Source organism: Sciurus vulgaris, assembly GCF_902686455.1.
Source record: "Sciurus vulgaris genome assembly, chromosome: 12".
In the NCBI taxonomy this organism is placed as follows: domain Eukaryota; kingdom Metazoa; phylum Chordata; class Mammalia; order Rodentia; family Sciuridae; genus Sciurus; species Sciurus vulgaris.
Window position 1 is genome coordinate 11,996,469 of NC_136473.1, and position 19,781 is coordinate 12,016,249.

General features: G+C 36.9%; 1 protein-coding gene, 1 long non-coding RNA gene and 1 pseudogene across 3 annotated transcripts in view; 2 read left to right on the forward strand and 1 right to left on the reverse strand.

Annotated features, from left to right (window-relative positions):
• LOC306642121 overlaps positions 1–19,781 on the forward strand; it is a 770,670-nt gene that overhangs the window by 653,662 nt on the left and 97,227 nt on the right. The window lies entirely within an intron of this gene.
• The window catches only part of LOC306641334 (aldo-keto reductase family 1 member C4-like), a 295,086-nt pseudogene that overhangs the window by 264,184 nt on the left and 11,121 nt on the right, over positions 1–19,781 (reverse strand). The window lies entirely within an intron of this gene.
• Positions 1–19,781, forward strand: part of LOC306642112 (estradiol 17 beta-dehydrogenase 5-like) — a 179,704-nt gene that overhangs the window by 159,258 nt on the left and 665 nt on the right. The window lies entirely within an intron of this gene.

Consider the following 19,781-nt stretch of genomic DNA (forward strand, 5'->3'; position numbering starts at 1 on the left):
GATTGTGGGCTAGAGTTAACATAGCATATTACTCTTTGTTCAGGAGACTATTATCAATCTGTCCCCTTTCTGACATCTGGAAACTGATTTTTCATATTTTTGTGACACCCAAAAATGGTGGAGTTACCTAAACTTTAAACAGTGGAGTTTACTTTCATATTCTACATTTATGTTCATAATTCAATTTTTCCAGGGCAGTGTGAGAGGTTACCAAAGACCAAGAGCTGCATACAAGGCATAAGTCCTTATTGAGGAATGTTTATGGGGAGGGTCCAGCAGTGATGGGCTGGACAGGCAGCACCTCCCTACATCACTCACGTTGCTTTGCAAAGCAGAGCTTCCTCTTCCTCCTAACAGTGTGCCCACGGAAACCTGGGTGTTTGAGTGACACTTATTGTGTCCCAGTGCCCTCAGTTCAGTCAAAGTCACAACAAATGTCAGGGTTTTAACCTGAATTTTTTTTTTATTTCTTCTTTTATATATGACAGTAGAGTGAATTTTTACATATTTATAAAGGATGGATTATAAAATTTTTGAATTAGGATCTCAAGGTGTGGATGTACACCATGTGGAGATTCATTGTCATGTATTCACATATGGATATAGGAAAGATATTGTCAGCTTTGTTCCACAGGCTTTCCCATTCCACTCTCCCTCCTTTCCCTTCATTCCTGGTTTTCTAATCCTCTGAAGTTCTATTTTTCTTACCCTTTCCCCCTTGTTGTTTTTTAGCATCCAAATACCAGAGAGAAGTTTTGACATATGATTTTTTGGGTCTCTATTTCACTTAGGATGGTAGTTTTCAGAACCATACAATAATTGGCAAATGTCATAAATTCATTCTTCTTTATGGCTGAGTAATATTCCATTTTGTATATATGTTGTGATTTATTTATCCATTCATCTGTGCAGGGCACCTTATTTGGTTCCATAGATTAGCTATTATAATTTGAGCTACTATGAACATTGATGTGGCTGCATCACAGTAATATGCCAATTTTAGCTCCTTTGCATATATTTGAAGATGTGGAAAAATGGGGTCAAATGGTGGTCCCAATCTTAGTTTCTTCAGGAAACTTCATAGTGCTTTCCAGAATGTTTGCCTCAATTTGCAGTTCCAGCAACAATACTTGGGTGTACATTTTTCCCTACATATTTAGTTACTGTTTGTAAAAATTTGCCATTATGAGTGGAAAGAAGTAAAATCTCAGTGTATTTTATTTTGTTTTTGCTAAAGCTGAGAGATATCGAACATTTCTTCATGTACTTATTGACTATATATCTAGTTTTGAAAAGTGTCTGTTTAGTTGCTTTGCTCATTATGGATTGGAATTTTTGTGTTAAAGTGTTTCTCCCTGTTGGGCAACAAGGTCCGATGTACCTCCTCAGGGTCCACCTGAGGAGAATACGGGGCTGAGCAGGATGATGAGTGTTGGCAGCAAAGGAAACACACCAGGGCTGGGAGGTCTGTCAGCGCATGAGGCACAGCAGGAATCTCCTTTATTGAGGAAATCACACAGCTTTTATGTATGGGGGAGGCTAGGCGAGAACCAATGAGCTTAAAGTTCAGCAAGGCATGGGGGTTCACGCAGGTGAGAGTCCCATGGGACTGCATGGCAAGCACGAGCTGATCATGTTTGCAGAACTGTTGTTAACCAATCCCTGGCAGTGGTCCAATTTATCATCATTAACTATTGAAACTGCCTTTGAGGCCTTGATCTTGCTCACTTGCCAGGGAGTAAGGAGTCAGCCTGAGTTAGTTAACGTGTCATTAGTCCCAGCACATCCCCCTTTTTTGTTTTATATTAAGGGTGTGTCTGTTTTAGGTTGCGCCTGGGAGGGTCTTACCCATCATGGAACATCACCCTAGCAGTTTGGGGGTCTGCCTTACTCGAAGGTGTGCCTGTCTTAGGTTGTCCTCCTCTGAGGATCTTACCTGTCATTGACTACCACGTTAGCACTTGAGGCAGGCCCCTCAGGAGGAGCAGGGCTTAAGGGAGAGACACTTAGACCCCAGTGTCCTGAAACGAGTGATCCATGATCCTATAGGGCTCCCAATTATCATTATGAAGGGTGGTAAAATGCTGTCAGACCACCATGAGCTGTACATACAGCCTAGCTTTTCAGGAAATGGATAAGCTGATTGATTATGCAAAGCCCAAGGGTGAACGGTGATTAGCAGTCCCTTAAGCAGGAGGAGGTAGGGGAGCTACCACGAACACTGCTGTTTGCCAATGGGCTGCTTCAAGCAGCTCTGGTTATGGAGTAAAACCGCAGCTTCTTTGCCTGGCTTGCTTCAAGCAGTTCGGCGCAGCTTCTTGCTCTTTTCGCTTACCTAAAACCGCCACTTCTCACACTTACGGCCCGACCAGCGAGACAGAAGACACATACTTCAAAGGTTCATCAAGCAGCTTCCCCTTTACTCAAATAACACCCTCAATATATAAGCAGTTTCATGTATAAGCAATTGTAACCAGATATGTCTATCCAATCCTGTTAAAGGTCAAACAATCACTTGCTCGAGCATACATGTTAAGTATATCTGTCCACATGCTAGGCAGCTGAACTGATTATAATACAGCCAATTGTAAACCTGTTCTGCCTTTCTCCAGGCATAATCAGAATGCTGTTTGCCCTCTGCCAGTTGTCATCTTTGGATGCACATGGTGTAACCCTGGGCCCCGGGTTCCACCCACCACAACTCCCCCTTTCTGTTTATAAAAGGGATCATGCCTGTCTTAGTTTGTCCACGGCAGAGCAACATCCTTACCTGTCATTGGACAATGAGGCTCTAGCCCTCATTTCCTGTCTTAGGTTGGTATACGCTCCCCATGAATCTTACCCATCATTGGCTACTGGTCTAGCATAATAAACCAGACTTGGGGGGATGGGCCAGCATCAATTGGGAGAAGAGCTTGGCGAATAATGACTGTTTCTCTGCGCAGATGTATATGCATTTTGTGTATGCACAGGACAGATACAACACACAAGAGACCTCCCCTGGACAAAAACTTAAACCATTCTTTTCCCCATAGAACAGTGGACTGCAGAAATGCGGCCAAAGGTTGTAAAGTTAGGAGGATATAGAATAGAGGAGTTGGTAAGGGGTACAGGATAGGGCCACCTCTACTATCCCCCATAGTTTACGCGGGTCTCCTCCATTAATTTGACAAGAATTCACCAGCACCATCAGCGGGAGAAGCCTCCTCATCTTCTTCCTGTTTTTGGGTCTCTGTTGAGGCCTTGACCAATCTCTCTGGCACCCAAATCGGCCATTGTGCATCCTGTGGGAAAACACAAACAGACCCTCTGGTCCAGATTAATACCGGATCTGGGCCTTTCCATTGTCCTGATAGAATGTCCTTCCAGATCACTTGAGGTAGATGCTTTTTGTTAGGCTCTGAATGACGGTCAGCAGCTGATCAGCCATCAGAATCAAGATTTAAAAAATTTAAAGTGAACAAGACAACAGACAATTTGTCTTTTGGGGATCTGAATGATGCTCCTATTCCCCTTTTTTGTTTATAAAGCATGTTTTTAAGTTTTAAATGGGCACGCTCAACAATGCTTTGTCCAGTAGGATTATAGGGAATTCCTGTGACATGTTGAATACCAAAGGTGGAACAAAATTGTTTAAAGGCCTGGGACGTATATCCAGGACCATGATCTGTTTTAATTTGTTTGGGGACCCCTAGGATGGAGAAAGAATGTAAACAGTGTGTTATTACATCTTTGGTTTTTTCTCCAGTAAGAGCAGAGGCCATAATAAATCCTGAAATGGTATCAATAGTCACATGAATGAATTGTAGTTTTCCAAATTCTGAATAATGAGTTACATCCATTTGCCAAACATGATTGGGCTGAAGCCCTTTTGGATTTACTCCTAACGAGGGGTTAGGTATAAATGTAACACATTTAGCACAAGACTTGACTATGTCCCAAGCTGTTGCCTTAGTAATTTTATAGCGTGTGCATAGAGTGGAAGCATTTACATGAAATTTGGAATGAAAAGATTTTGCATTTTCAAGCGTATTAAAGATGTGTGGGTCTCTGGTGGCCATGTCTGTTAAATCATTGTGTAAACTGAGAGGACCTGGAAGGCCACTATGAGCCCAAACATGCCCAATAAAAAAATGATTTTTTCTGTCCCAAAAAAGTTTTTGTAAACTTTGCAAATATTTAGTAATAGTGGAGGTGAGGGAAATCATACCAGTTAATTCTAAATTTTGGACAGCATTAAATATGTATTCACTATCAGAGAATAGGTTAAAGGGTTCATGGTGAGTTTTGAATACTTCTATAGCTACTAATAGTTCTGTTTGTTGTACAGATAGAGTATGAAACGACAATGTTTCTGTAACATTATCTATAGTAATAGCACCCATACCATTTTTTGATCCATCAGTAAATATAAGGGTAGCTCCTGTAATAGGTTGTTTTCAGGTGACTTTAGGAAAACCCCGATTTTTAAGACTAATTTTTCTAAAGAATAAAACTTAATAGACACAAAGTTAAGAGTAAATTAGTGTTTCTAAGAAATCCTTGTCATTTTACCATGTCATTTTACCACATAGATTAAACTTTGGTTTATATCAGAACATTAGTATTTCACTTTAGGAAAAACCTTAAATAGCTTTGACTGTCTCACATACATACAACCAAATTAGTTACATGCAAACTTGTTGAAATTTGCCCTTTACTTACACACAGACTTTCTTAGCACTAACTTAGACCCTCATGTATTTCATCACATAAACACTTTCTTACCCAGAAAGATTTTGTTCTTCACTAAATATATTTCCATATCTAGAAACTTTTATTTTCTTTTTCCTATATGTTGACCCCTTTTGTTCACATACTAAAACAGCTCTTAAGAAATTTCTGAATTTAGATAAATTACTCCATTTTAATAAGATTAAATATTTTGTTACTTATAGTACTCTAATTGAAACACAGTAGAAACATTTAGAACTCTTTGTATATAGAATTGTACCTGTTAGGACATAAGTCTTAGTAACCTTCTTTTTGTTAAGATATTAGACAAATGTCCTGAACAGTATTTGCCATCATTTTCTTGTTGAAGGAAAGTCCTGGAAAAATTGATGTTAGACATTTTATTAACATCAACATTTTATTAGTTTGACCACCTAGAGACTTGTGAGTTAATTTTAAAGACATTTTACTTCTATCAATTTACCCAATTTAAATTGTACCTTTTTAAATCACTTGAATTAAAAATATTTGGATCAATTTTTAAATTTTAATTTTAGGAGCGCTCAGTTTTGATACAGACAAAACATGACATCAGACAGTACGACATACAAATAACACAAAATCAAAGGCCTTGTAACTGTATAGGTGAATCTCCATGTAATGTAACAGATGTTCAAAATCTAGTTGAATAAAAAAAAAAAATAGAACTGCTCAAAAAAGTCATGAGCTCAAAAAAAAAAAAGTGGAATTCAAAAAAAACAATAGTCCTTGAAAAATGATATGGCCATTAATTACCTTAGTAAAGCACCATAAAATTTACTTCTGCTGGAGATCAGGTAAGACTCTTTTGCTCTTTTTTTTTTTTTTTTTTTTTTTTTTTTTTCTGTTGGGTTTGTGACCAGTCACCTCCTGAGCCTTAAGCTTTCTCTATTTACATTTCAATGTAAGGTGTGACTGATATCTGGATCTGAAAGGTGCTAAAATGTTCTAGCAGAACCTTGATGCCTAGGGCATTTTAACCCTTATTTTTGATTCATAATCAATTCAGATTTGGACGCAGAAAAATTGTGAAACAATTATCTCCCAATACTTGTGGGGCCTGGGGCCACTATATCATACTCCTTACTAGGACATGCCACTGATGGTTAGGCTGGTTACTCCCTCCACACCAGCGTATGTGGGACCTCGTAGCAGGAGGACTAGGTGGGCTGGGCTGGGGCGAAGTTGGAGGAGGAGAGGAGGGATTAAGAAGGGGAGAAGAAGGAGGTGTTTGAGTTTACAGGAAGAGCACAGAAGCGCAAGAAAGAAGAGACTTGAAAATAAGGAATCCCTTTCCATCTGCCCGCTGGCTTGTGGAAGCTGTGTGCCAATATCTTTGGTAGCCACAATCCACCTTCCCATGGAGCGGTCTTTCATCCCCACATAGGCTAATTTGTGATTGGTAGTCATTCCTTCCCAAACTAACATTTTAGCATTTACCAGGAAGGCCATACAGGGAGGGGGGAGGTTAGGGTCAGTGAGTTCTCTCCCAGTAACATAAAATGGCCACTGGGAAGATTTCCCGCCATCCAGAGGCAGCGGCTCTTTGGGGGGGGGAAACTTGGAGCCCCCTAAGGGAGGTCCTGAAGAGAAGGACAATGTAGGGCAGACTACCAATAGGGGACCCTCCCCTAAATTGATTTCCTTCTTCCTAACAAGTTGTTCTACAGGATCCCATGTGGACCAGTCAAACAAGTTTTCTTCAGGCAGCCAAGAGGCTGCCTTAGTGAGGGCCTTCCAGGTCTGAAACGCCTGGCTATCTGAGAGTGCCAATCCTCTACTTCTAAGGAGACTCCTAAGGGAGTCAAGGGAGGGATCAGACTTGGAATTGGACTGTGCCATATTTTATGGGAGTACACTTACCTGGAGTCCGATTGGCCTGTCGGTGACTTAATCTTCTTCACACGGGGCACCAGTTGTAGCTCCCAGTCGGGCAACAAGGTCCGATGTACCTCTTCAGGGCCCAACTGAGGAGAATACGGGGCCGAGCAGGATGATGAGTGTTGGCAGCAAAGAAAACACACCAGGGCCGGGAGGTCTGTCAGCGCATGAGGCACAGCAGGAATCTCCTTTATTGAGGAAATCGCACAGCTTTTATGTAGGGTGGAGGCTAGGCAGGAACCAATCAGCTTAAAGTTCAGCAAGGCATGGGGGGTTCACGCAGGTGAGAATCCCATGGGACTACATGGCAAGCACGAGCTGATCACGTTTACGGAACTGTTGTTAACCAATCCCTGAGGTGGTCTGATTTATCGTCATTAACTATTGAAACTGCCTTTGAGGGCTTAATCTAGCTCACTCACCAGGGAGTAACTCAGCCTGAGATAGTTAACGTGTCATCTGTCCCAACATTAAAGTTTTTGAGTTCCTGTATATTTTTGCAAACTGTCAGTTTATCCATAGTGAGAGTGGCAGAGATTTCTTTGTCATTAACTAGGAGAATCCTAGACAAAATTAATTGGAGATCATTACCACAAAATCATCTCTAAAATAAGATATGGGCAAAACCTGAGTTTTGTCGGTTCACTCCTTCTGCCCATTATATTCACAATTGGTCTTTGGTTATTTACCTATGTCTTACAGATGAGAAGTGGGCATGCAAAATTCAGCAGGCTAGTACCTTACCAACTTACAAGGTCACCTGAGGAAAACTTTGGAAATATTTTCCTTTCAGCCTACTGAATTGCAAACTTTGCTCACTATGCATTATGTCTCATTATATGATTCTAAAATCCTTTTTTTTTTTTTTTGTTCCTCGAGATTCCTAGTAGTAAGATGAAAAAGAACACCAAAATAGCTATACATGCTGGATTCTGCCATATTGTTTGTGTGAATGCCTACCAAGTAGAAGAGGAGGTGGGAATGGCCATTAAAGTCAAGATAGCACATGGCACTGTGAAGAGAGAAGACATTCTTTACATCAAAGTTTTCTTTCTTTTGTGTAAAATTACTGCAAAGTGATCTGAAGAAGTGAAAATGTTGGTGATCAGTTGTTGATGGAATGTGAACATTGGTACAATGTTTATTCACATATAAGATCCAGTATCAACTAAGAGAATTATTATGAATTGCTATGTACAGTCTCCAAATTTATAATTTTAAAGTTCCTTTACTTTCCTGATTCTACAATCAACACTATGATTTTGTAGTGTTGTGGAATCAGAGAGGATTATTACAGGATCATTTTTTCATTGCCTGCATGGTGACTTTCTGAAATGTCTTATTCTGAATAACAACTTTAACTTTTCTTATTATCACAGAACAATTTAGAACAGTCAATGAGTAGTAAAGAAGATATAAAGTGTTTTGATTTTTGTATAGTACATATTAAAATGTTTAAAATGTGTTTTTCTTCAGCTCTGCAAATAAAAAAAATATTCTTATCATGTGAAATGAATGGATGAGGTGGACTAGCAATAGCTTTGAATTCTGTATGAAATGGAATTCAGGGATTCAATAATGCATTTGATAAAAATAATATAAAAATAATTCCTACCATATTTTCATTGGTTAACTAATAGTAACCAAAAATATAATCCAGTTCACATGAATAGGTCAGATGGCTACAAACCGAACCTGAGAGAATATCATCCTTGTGATCAACAGTATGCAAACATAAATGTCTCAATATGAGAAAATCCCCCCAATATGGGTAGCATGTTAATCCACTACATTATCCTTTATTTAACCTCTGCAGTTCTGGAGCACTTTTCATGGGTGAGAGCTACTCCCATTGAATCTCTTTTTTAAAGATCACTTAAAAAAATTCATTTTCACTATGTTGTCCTGTATGTTATTCATTATCCATTATCAATGAAGGTAGGCCATTTGTATCATAAAACTTATTTTATTTCAGCATTAGCATGACAATAGTTATTGGAGGTGGTTGAAATAAGCTTCTATTATAAATGGATATAAATCTAATTTTCATGAATTATAGAAAGTCCAAACCATTTAGATTAATGAATAGAAGTCATCTTCAGAAATGTGTCTGAGTATTTATGAATTATGTCTGCATTATTAGAGGTTTGCTTGTTTTTTGTCCTAGACTTTTTCATTGGTGGTAATATACTATAAAATTAACTGAATTTGGGACAGTTCAATTTCATGGTCATTAATATGTGATAGGGTCAAATAATCTTACAGTTTCAAATCAATCTTAAATAGAAAATTATTGACCATCTTAGCTATACATACATATTTGAGGATCCTTGTGTGTCCAGGTAGATAATGTGCATTGTAGCCTGGGTCACCACTGAAATACATTATTGCAGGAGATCAATCCCAAGTACCCATGAACTTTCAGGTGAAAGAGAGGCATTTTCACAAGGTAATGCATAGGGACAGGAAAAGGAACATAATGCAAGTTGAATATAGAGGCATGCTCCACTAATTTTATGGAGAATTAGTTTCCCATCCCATAGATACACTTAGCATCTTTGCTGTTGGTGGACATAGGAATTCAGGAAGACTGCTGTTATGATCACTTCCATTCCAGCCAGGGGAAGATCTTTATTCAAGAGCTGAAAATGGAAACATAAGATATGACACTGTGGATCTCTGTGCCATAAGGGAGGTGAGTGTCTGAAGATTTGACCACACAGGGCAGCATACAGGTCATGCTTCCTCCTGAAATTCTGTGTAAAAGTCATTATCTATAAAGAGGATTTGTTGAGTTTGTGAGCAGGAATGCACTACTGGAATAAAACAGTAATAGAGGAGAAGAACTGATGGCAGCGAGGGCATGCAACTCCTGCCTCCACATGCAGTGTTTCTCTAAGGAAGACTCAAATAGTTTTCGTGGCTGTCAATTTCCCTAACACCATTGCCATTTTTCCCTTCTTAATAAAAATTTAGTCAATGTTGTTGCCATTTCTTGACAGTCTTCCTCTTTAAAGTCTTATCTTGCATTTATATTGACATTGTTGACTGTAGAAATGAGTTTTCACAACCCTTCCTGTCTAAATCCTGGAGAAGTGTAAGAATGCAGAGTTGGCCAAGTCCACCAGTGTGTCTAACTTTAACTTCAGGCAGCTGGTGATGATCTTTAATAAAACAGGTCTCAGGTATAAGCATGTCTGCAACAGCTGAGCCTCATCGCTTCTTCATATTCATCTCCTTGTTTCTTCACCACAGCCAGGATTTAATTTGTCCAGTGCCTCTGTCCATTTGGCTTTGTTGAAAAGAAGTGACTGAAATTAGTGCCACTGTGGTGAATGATGTGGAGGATTCTCAACTTTATTTCTACTGGGTGACTCCATAGTGAAAAATAGGGTAAGATCGTAGTGCCTAGGTTTGGTAGAGATCTGGTGATGTAAGGTGATCAAGAAGGAGAGTGGATATTTGTTTGACTTCTGGGTCCAGATCAGCTTGTCCTTGAGCAATGAACCATGACCAGAGACTAGATGTGTGAATGTGGTGTGTAAGGTATTGTGTCTACAATCAAAGGCCAGTACACAAGAAAGGGCAGGGAGCAAGACAAGAGGGAAAATAAGAGAAGATCACTGGTCAGAATTTGTGTGGAGGTGGGTGCCTGAGTGTTTGTGTTCTCTTATATAAACTTTCTCAATTCAAAAGAATAAATTAGAAGAAAATAAAGAGCTCATGAAAGAAATAGAATTGGGAGGAATTAAATGTTTATGATAATACTGATGGTGGACGAAAACCACATTTGGGAACTTTAACCAGAATTCACAGTTGATCTTGTGCCTGGCTCCATCTTACTTTCTTCCATGCTTTCTAACATCAAATCAACTGTGTAATCACATCAGTTCTTTGCGTTGTTGTTTCCCCTCACTTAATTTTGACAACTTTCAGTCATGGAGTAATGGACTTTGATTTGAAAACATATATCATAAAATTCATAAATTTTACATATTTTTATTTCACACTATAAATTTCAAATATGAATGTTAATAAATTGAAAATAACTTTAGTATTAATTTTACCCAATTTTTATCATGAAAATTCTCAAGCACACAGAAAAATTGAGAGCATGACAAAGCACTTCCATATTTTCTACCCTGCATGTAAATTATTGACTGTTGGATTCAGTGTGAGATGTTTTTTTTTTATGTGAGTATATCTGCATATTTATATGTAGCACATTCTAAATCTCATTAAAGTATATTTTAGACTCAACTACTCACTTTTAGAGACCTCAGAAAATATCTCCAAGAAATGAAGATAATCTCTCACATAGTATGTTTTTATTAATTTATCTGAATATAGTCACTTGCCAATGGAGTGTGTGAATTTTCTCAGGAAGGAGATGGAGGGCATGCACAATCTGACTTCCAGTTTTTATGGGAGTCCCATGGAAGATTTCAGAGGTCTGCCCAGGATCATCTCTATACTGTTGACTGACAGTCAGGTTGCCTCAGATTTCCTAGCCTCCATTTGTGCATGACCTTGTCATGCAGAGAGCAGATTTTCAATTTGGGATCAATTTGCCTCACATTAACAAGTTCTAATTGGAGTTCTTTCTTATAGGTTATGTCTAGGAGGAATTAGTTTAAGCTTCCTGTGTTCTGGAGTCTGATTTCATTCTTTGGTGAACAAATTTATCCTAATGTCACTTGTAGACTACCTAACAAATGGCTTTCAAACCTCTTCCTGTGAGTTATTGATCAAATTCTTGATTTCTGGCACAATTTGAAGTTCAGATTTCAATTGAGGGATGCTGCACCTGCATCCATGCTGACTCAGAACACCCTCACTGGGCTCCACAGCAACTTTGGAGGCTAGTGCAGGCATTTTGAATTATTCCTGAGAGCGTGGCCATTATCATTGGAAGGGTGGCTACCTTCCTGAGACACCTACAGGAGACTGGAGGACCTTTAACAGGTACCTCTATTTACTTACTTACATCCTATACCCTTCCCCATCCTTGTATTCACAACTAGAAATATTGTAAATAGTAATCAAACTGATATTGTTTATTTTAAAAATGTTAAAGACTTTATAGGGGCTCTCTGGTTCAGAGCTATATTTTCTCTGTACTGGGTGCTACTTCTATTCATCTCCCCTTCAAAGAAGAGGTAGTGGAAAACTGCAGGGTCATAATAAGCCTGCAAGGGGGGGGGGGATTTCAGGATCTTTGATCTTCACTGCTAGAGAGGAATATATATAAACAATATGAAAAAACAGGGGAAGAAGATGTCCCTAACAAACCAAGATGCTATTGTGATAGAATACAATGACAGCATGGCAATAGAAATGATAGAAAAAGAGTTTAGAATCTGTATAATTAAAATGATCCATGAAGAAATAGATGAGATAAGAGAGCAAATGCAGGCAATTCATGACTATTCCAGTAGACAATTAAAAGAGCAAAGGCAGGAAGCAAAAGAACACCTGAATAAAGAGATAGAGATTCTGAAAAAAAAAAAAAAAACACAGAAATACTTTAAATGAAAGAAATGATAAATCAAATTAAGAACTCAATAGAAAGCATCAACAATACAATAGATCTCATGGAAGACAGAATCTCAGACAATGAAGGCAAAATATTTAATATTGAAAATAAAGTTGGACAAACTGAAAAGATGTTAACAAGTCAGGAAGGGAACATCCAAGAATTATGGGATATCATGAAAAGACCAAATTTAAGAACTATTGGGATTGAGGAAGACACAGAGAAACAAACCAAAATCATGAACAAACTGTTCAACAAAGTAATTTCAGAAAATTTCCCAAACCTGAAAAATAAAAAGGTAAATCAAATACAAGACGCTTACAGAACATCAGGTGCACAAAATTACAACAGATACACACCAAGACACATTATAATGAAAATACCTCACATACAAAATAAAGATAGGATTTTAAAGGCTACAAGAGAAAAGCATCAGATTACATATAAGGGGAAACCAATATGTATTTCAGCAGATTTCTCAGACCAGACTCTAAAAGCAAGAAGGGCTGGAACAATCTATTTTCAGCTCTGAAAGAACACAGATGCCAACCAAGAATCTTTTCCCAGCAAAACTAACCTTCAGATTTGACAATGAAATAAAATCCTTCCATTATAAACAAAAGTTAAAAAATTTTACAAATAGAAAGCCTGACCTGCAGAACATTCTCGTTCTCGGCAAAATATTTCATGAGGAGGAGGTGAAAATCAACAATACCAGTCAGCATAGGGAGGAACTACCCTAAAGGAAAAGCCAATCAAAGGATAAATAAAAAACCAAAAAGAAGCCAAATGAGCAGGAATACAAATCATATCTCAAAAATAACCCTGAATGTCCGTGGCCTCAATTCAATAAACAAAAGACATAGACTGGCAGACTGGATTAAAAAGAAAGACCCAAAAATATGCTGCCTTCAAGACACAAATCTCATAGATAAAATCATCCACAGTCTAAAGGTGAAAGGATGGGAAAAAACGTACCATGGACATGGACCCAATAAAAATGCAGGGATTTCCATCCTCATATCAGATAAAGTGGAATTCAAACCAAAGTTAGTCAGAAGGATAAAGAAGGACATTTCATACTGCTTAAGGGAAGCATAAAACAGCAAGATATAATAATTTTCAATGCTTATTCCAGAAATAATGAAGTATCTATTTATATCAAATAAACCCTTCTCATTTCCAAGAATCAAATAGACCAAAACACATTAATAGTGGGGGACTTTAACACACCATTCTCACAACTGGATAGATCCTCCAAACAAAAACTGAACAAAGAAACTATAGAACTAAATAATACAATCAATGATAGAGACTTAATGGATATTTACAGAGTATTTCATCCATCATTGAGTGAATATACTTTCTTCTCAGCAGTTCATGGATCCTTCTCCAAAATAGACCATATGCTATGGCACAAAGAAGCAATTAGTAAACACTGAAAAATATAGATACTATCCTGTATCCTATCAGATCATAATGGAATACAATGGAAATGAATGATAAAATAACAAACAAAAACTACTTATACACATGGAGACTAAATCATATGCTATTGAATGATACAATGATAACAGAAGAAATCAAAACTTCTGAGAGGTAAATGAGAACAATGACACAACATATCAAAATCTCTGGGACACTCTGAAAGCAGTACTAAGAGTACTGTACTAAGCAGTACTAAGAGTACTAATTGGAAATGTCATTTCATTGAGCTCATACATTAAAAAATAAAAAGTCAACAACTAAATGACCTAGTAAAACAAAAACAGATCAACACCAAAAATAGTACAAGATGGAAATAATTAAAATCAGCTGAAATCAACAAAATTGAAACAAGAGAAATAATTTTAAAAAATTGACAAAACAAAAAGTTGGTTCTTTGAAAAAGTAAACAAAATTGATAAACCCCTAGCCACACTAACAAAGAGGAGAAAGAAAATTCAAATTACTAGAATTTGTGATGAAAAAGGAAAGCTCATGACAGCAACATTGAAATACATAAAATAATTAGAAGTTACTTTGAAAATGTATACTCCAACAAAATGAGAATATCAAAGACACAAATTTTTAGAGACATATGATCCTCCCAAACTGAATCAGAAGGATGTACACAATCTAAATAGCTCAATTTCAAGCACGGAAATAGAAGAAGCCGTCAAAAGCCTACCAACAAAGTAAAGCCCAGGACCAGATGGATTCTCAGCCAAATTCTACAAGAACTTTAAATAATAACTGATACCAATACTCCTCAAAGTATTTCAGGAAATAGAAAAGGAGGGAACCATTCCAAATTCATCCTATGGGGCTAGTATCACTCTGATACCAAAACCAGATAAAGACACATCAAGTAAAGAAAACTTTAGACCACTATCTCTGATGAACATAGAAGCAAAAATCCTTAATGAAATACTGGCAAATCACAAAAAAATATATTTAAAAGATAGTGCACAATGATCAAGTGGAGTTTATCCCAGGGATGCAAGTTTGGTTCAACATCGGGAAATCAATAAATATAATTCACCACATCAATGGATTAAAGATAAGAATCACATGATTATTTCAAAAGATGCTGAGAAAGAATTTGATAAAATACAGCACCACTTCCTGCTTAAAACACTAGAAAAAATAGGAATAGTAGGAACATACCTCAACATTGTAAAGGCTATCCATGCTAAGCCCAAGGCCAACATCATTCTTAATGGAGAAAAACTGAAAGCGTTCCCTCTAAAAACTGGAACAAGACGGGGATGCCCTCTTTTACCACTTCTATTCAACATCATCCTTGAAACACTTGCCAGAGCAATTAGACAGACCAAACAAATTAAAGGGATATAAATAGGAAAAGAAGAACCAAAGCTGTCACTATTTGCTGATGACATGATCCTATATTTAGAAGATCCAAAAAACTCCACTAGAAAACTTCTAGAACTAGTAAATGAATTCATGAAAGTAGCAGGATATAAAATCAATATACATAAATCCAATGCATTTCTATTCATAAGTGATTAATCCTCTGAAAGAGAAATTAAGAAAACCACTTCATTCACAGTAGCCTCACAAAAAATAAAATACTTGGAAATTAATCTGACAAAACAGATGAAATACCTTTAAAATGAAAACTAAAGATTAAAGAAAGAAATTGAAGAAAACCTTTGAAGATGGAAAGATCTCCCATGTTCTTCAATAGGCAGAATTAACATTGTCAAAATGGTCATTCTACCAAAGGTGCTATACAGATTCAATGCAATTCCAATTAAAATTCCAATGACATTCCTCACAGAAATAGTGAAAGTAATCATGAACTTTTTGAGGTCTCAAAAAGCCAAAACAATCCTGAATAGAAGTGAAACAGGAGGTATCACAATACCAGACATTAAACTATACTACAAAGCAATAGTAACAAAAACAGCATGGTATTGGCGCCAAAATAGACAGGCAGAGCAATGGTACAGAATAGAAGACAGAGAGAAAAAAATCACATTAATACACTCACCTCATACTAGACAAAGGGGCCAAAAACATACAATGGAGAAAAGATAGCCTGTTCAACAAATGGTGCTGGCAAAACTGGAAATACATATGCAATAAAATGAAATTATACCTCTATCTCTCATCCTGCACAAAACTCAACTGAAAATGGAACAAAGACAGGAATTAGACCAGAGACCCTACATCTAATAGAAGACAAAGTAGGCCCAAATCTTCATCATGTTGGCTTAGGATCAGACTTCTTCAACAAGATTCCCAAAGCACAAGAAATCAAAGCAAGAATCAATAAATGAGATGGACTCAAACTAAAAACCTTCTTCTCAGCAAAAGATACAATTGAGAATGTGAAGAAAGAGCCTACACAGTGGGAGAAAATCTTTTCCACATGCACTTATAGAGCACTTATCTCCAAAATTTATAAATAACATACAAAACTTTACCAAAAATATAAAGAACCCAGTCAATAAATGGGCCAAGGAACTGGACAGACACTTTACAGAAGAATATACACAGGCAATTAATAAATATATGAAAAAGTGTTCAACTTCTGTAGTAATTAGATAAATGCAAATTAAAACAAGTATAAGATTTCATCTTACTCCAATTAGAATGGCTATTATCAATAACACAAACAATAATAAATGTTGGCATTGATGTGGGAAAAAAGGCCCACTTTTACATTGCTGGTGGAGTTGCAAATTGGTGCAGCTACTCTGGAAAGCAATATGGAGAATCCTCAGAAAACTTGGAATGGACCCACCTTTTGACCCAGTTATCCCACTCCTGAGTTTATACCCAAGGAATTAAAATCAACAAACTACAGTAACACAGCCACATCAATGTTTATAGCTGCTCAGTTCACAATAGCTAGATTGTGTAACCAACCTACGTGCCCTTCAATTGATGGATGGATAAGGAAACTCTGGTATATATACACAATGGAAAACTATTCAGCTATAAAGAAGAATAATATTAAGGCATTTGCAAATAAATGGATGGAATTGGATAATATCATGCTAAGTGAAATAAGCCAAGCCCAAAAAACCAAAGGCCAAATATTTTCCCTGATAAGTGGAGAATGATAAATAATGGGGTGATGGGGAGTGAAAGAAAAGGATGGGGGAACATTAGAATATGTAGAGGAAATGAGAAGGAGGGGGTATGAAAAATGGTGGAATGAGACAGACATCATTACTCTATGTACACGTATGATTACACGAATGGTATGAAACTACATTGTGTACAACCATAGAAAGGAAATGATGTACCCCCTTTGTGTACAATGAATCAAAATGCAGTCTGTAAAAGTTAAAAGCTAAATAAAAAATAATAATAAAAAGTGATGTTGTAGAAAACTTGGAATATTCAGTAAAGTATAATGACAAAAATAAATGTCTGTAATTTTATGACTAAAAAAGTTAATTATAAAAATAAAATAATAAAATATAAAACTGAAATATACTTATAAAACTTCCTAGTCCCCCACAAAGTGGACCATTAAAAAGAACTGGTTTCAAAAATGTTAGTAATGAGAAAAAATAACAAATATAAATATGTGTAAATGCCTATGAAACAATAATGTCACACTTGAGCCAAGTAATGAAAAAAAAATGGAAAGAAAGAAAAAGATCTTAATGGAAAATTGAAGGATTGTGAGGATTGTGTCTGTTGGAATTAAAAAAATTCTCAGCTCTCTTTCTCAGCAGTTATGTTGGATTTTTTGGAGAATAATACTTGCTCCACCCTCATGGTAGTTTTGCTAGGGTGAGACAAGGGTAATCCAAGAGGCCCAACTCCTAGAGCCAAGGTTTAGGCTTAGCTAGGCTCCAGACTCTTACTGAATGGAATTGGTCTGGAGACTTTAAATCAGTACACCTCTGGGGCCCAGTAATTGCTGCTCCAGGGTGAAAGATTGTACCCCAGCAATGTACCCTGGTCTCCACTCACGTGGAGGAGGAGCGAATTTTTATTCCACTAGGCCACCTGGGGACTGCATGGTTCCTGGCCTTGGATTCAGTCTCCAAAGGCCATCTCATCAGACCCCACCTTTTCAAATGTCCAGCCAGGTCAGTGTCTCCCTGTAGGTTCTAGGAGCCGTTCAATTGCAAGGGAGGGGAAAGCAAAACTAGTTGTCCCCTATATAAACCTCTTTCCACAGCCAATTTTTCTCCTGTTCAAATAGGCATATTCTCTACTGTACATGTGGGTTTCCTAGACCTGTATTTTGGGCCAGATTCAGATTTGCCAGGAATCAGTTCCTTCAGCTGCTGGCTTTTTGCACCACTGCTGAAAATGTGTTCCTCCCTCTGTCCTCCATATGTCTCCATGAGAGATGAGGATTCCTTCACACACAAGCATATTGTGCAGGGAAATTTTTAGTTTAGTTAGTTTTAGATCTTTAAACTCTCCTGACCCAGACATTCCTCAGTCCTCTAAATAATATGGATTCCTTTAATTCCCTTATGCCTCCTCTGTGCTCATAAAGGGTCCACTGTGGCTGTTGCATCTAGCCGTGACAATGGCTGTGCTGCTGGAAATTTCTTCCTTATTTTATTACATCCATCTTCATGAGTCCTCAGTCTATTTTGAAATTGCAGTATAAAATTCCAGTAAAGTTCCCCCATGTTCTTGTTTGCCTAACTTGTTGAGAAACTGCAATTATGCTTTCTTGGTTTAATTCCCTGGAGTAATCAGGAAAGTGACCTTATCTATTCAGTGAATTTGAAAACTCTGTGCAATAAACTACTCTGTGAAGACATTCATATGTATTCTATTAGATTCATTCATTGAGTAGTGATAATTTTGATAATATTTAGATTACATATCCATTTTCATTTGAAAATTTTCAACTACACAAAAAAGTTCAAAGAAGAATTCAGCGAATGCCATTTATGTAATTCATCAATGTTTAAATTTTCAACATTTTACTCTCTTGGCATTTTTAAGCAACTTGGTAATGATTGAGGTATCCATTCATTTCAGCATTTTAGCAAATTGTGAAAATTGTTTCCATGTATAAAATGTCTCACGAATAGACAAGGTGATTCTCTTTGAGCCATATTTTTGCTTTGAACAGAATATAATTAGTATTTTAAGAATACCTACTTAAACTTGTTGAATCCCAGTGGCTCAAGGGCTAGGGAATATCAAATTCAAAGCCAGTCTCAGCAAAAGTGAGATGCTAAGCAACTCAATGAGACCCTGTCGCTAAAGAAAATATAAAATAATATTGGGGATGTGGCTCATGGGACAATGGCCCTTGAGCACAATCCCAAGTATCCCCAAACCCCCCCCCCAAAAAAAATCAAAGTGTGACCTTGAACATTATTTAATTATATTAATGTTTCAAAATGTCTCCATGAGTTTCCTCTGGGCCTTTTAAGCATATGACACTATAATCTTGGAATTACATTATCTTCATTTTGCTACACTTTCTATTTGAGATATCTTTTTCTCTGTACTTGGTGCAGTTTCAATATATAACATGTCAAAATTTATTCCTTTTTAATTTTTAGATGATGTTTATCAAATATTTGAGTGTTTTGCTTGATGTCTTTAATAAGTTTGGAAACTTCTCAGATTTTGCAAATGTTTCTGCAACAATCTAATTGTGTTTGACTTCATTGGAGTCAAACAGAGATAAAGTATTATTTGAGAAAAATAATTCAGGAGAAGAGGGTGCCAAAAAATACCTATATTGAAGATAGTTGATAGTCATCAAAAAATTTTTTACTGCTTCTTGATACTCAATTGTTATAGAATCTAACAGTGTCCATGTAAGTGAGATTGAACAAGGATATATGTCCTTTCTGCCTGTGGGAATTTTTAATCATACTAGAAATAAATGTGGTGATATTTGAAAAGGGACTAGATAATGCATAAATATATGTGCTTAAAAATTGGAAGATACTCTGTTATCATTTCTAATATATTTTTAATATAGATAAAAGCAAAGGATAAATTCAGAATATAATATTGAGGGACAGTAGCAAGCACCTAGCAATTCTTCCTACCTATTAAATATTTCAAGAAATAATGATTTTCTGGTGTATTGCTTCTAAAGATTAGAGAGCTACATACTAAATGTCAAGCTCCAATAATTTGTAGGTCCATTTTATAA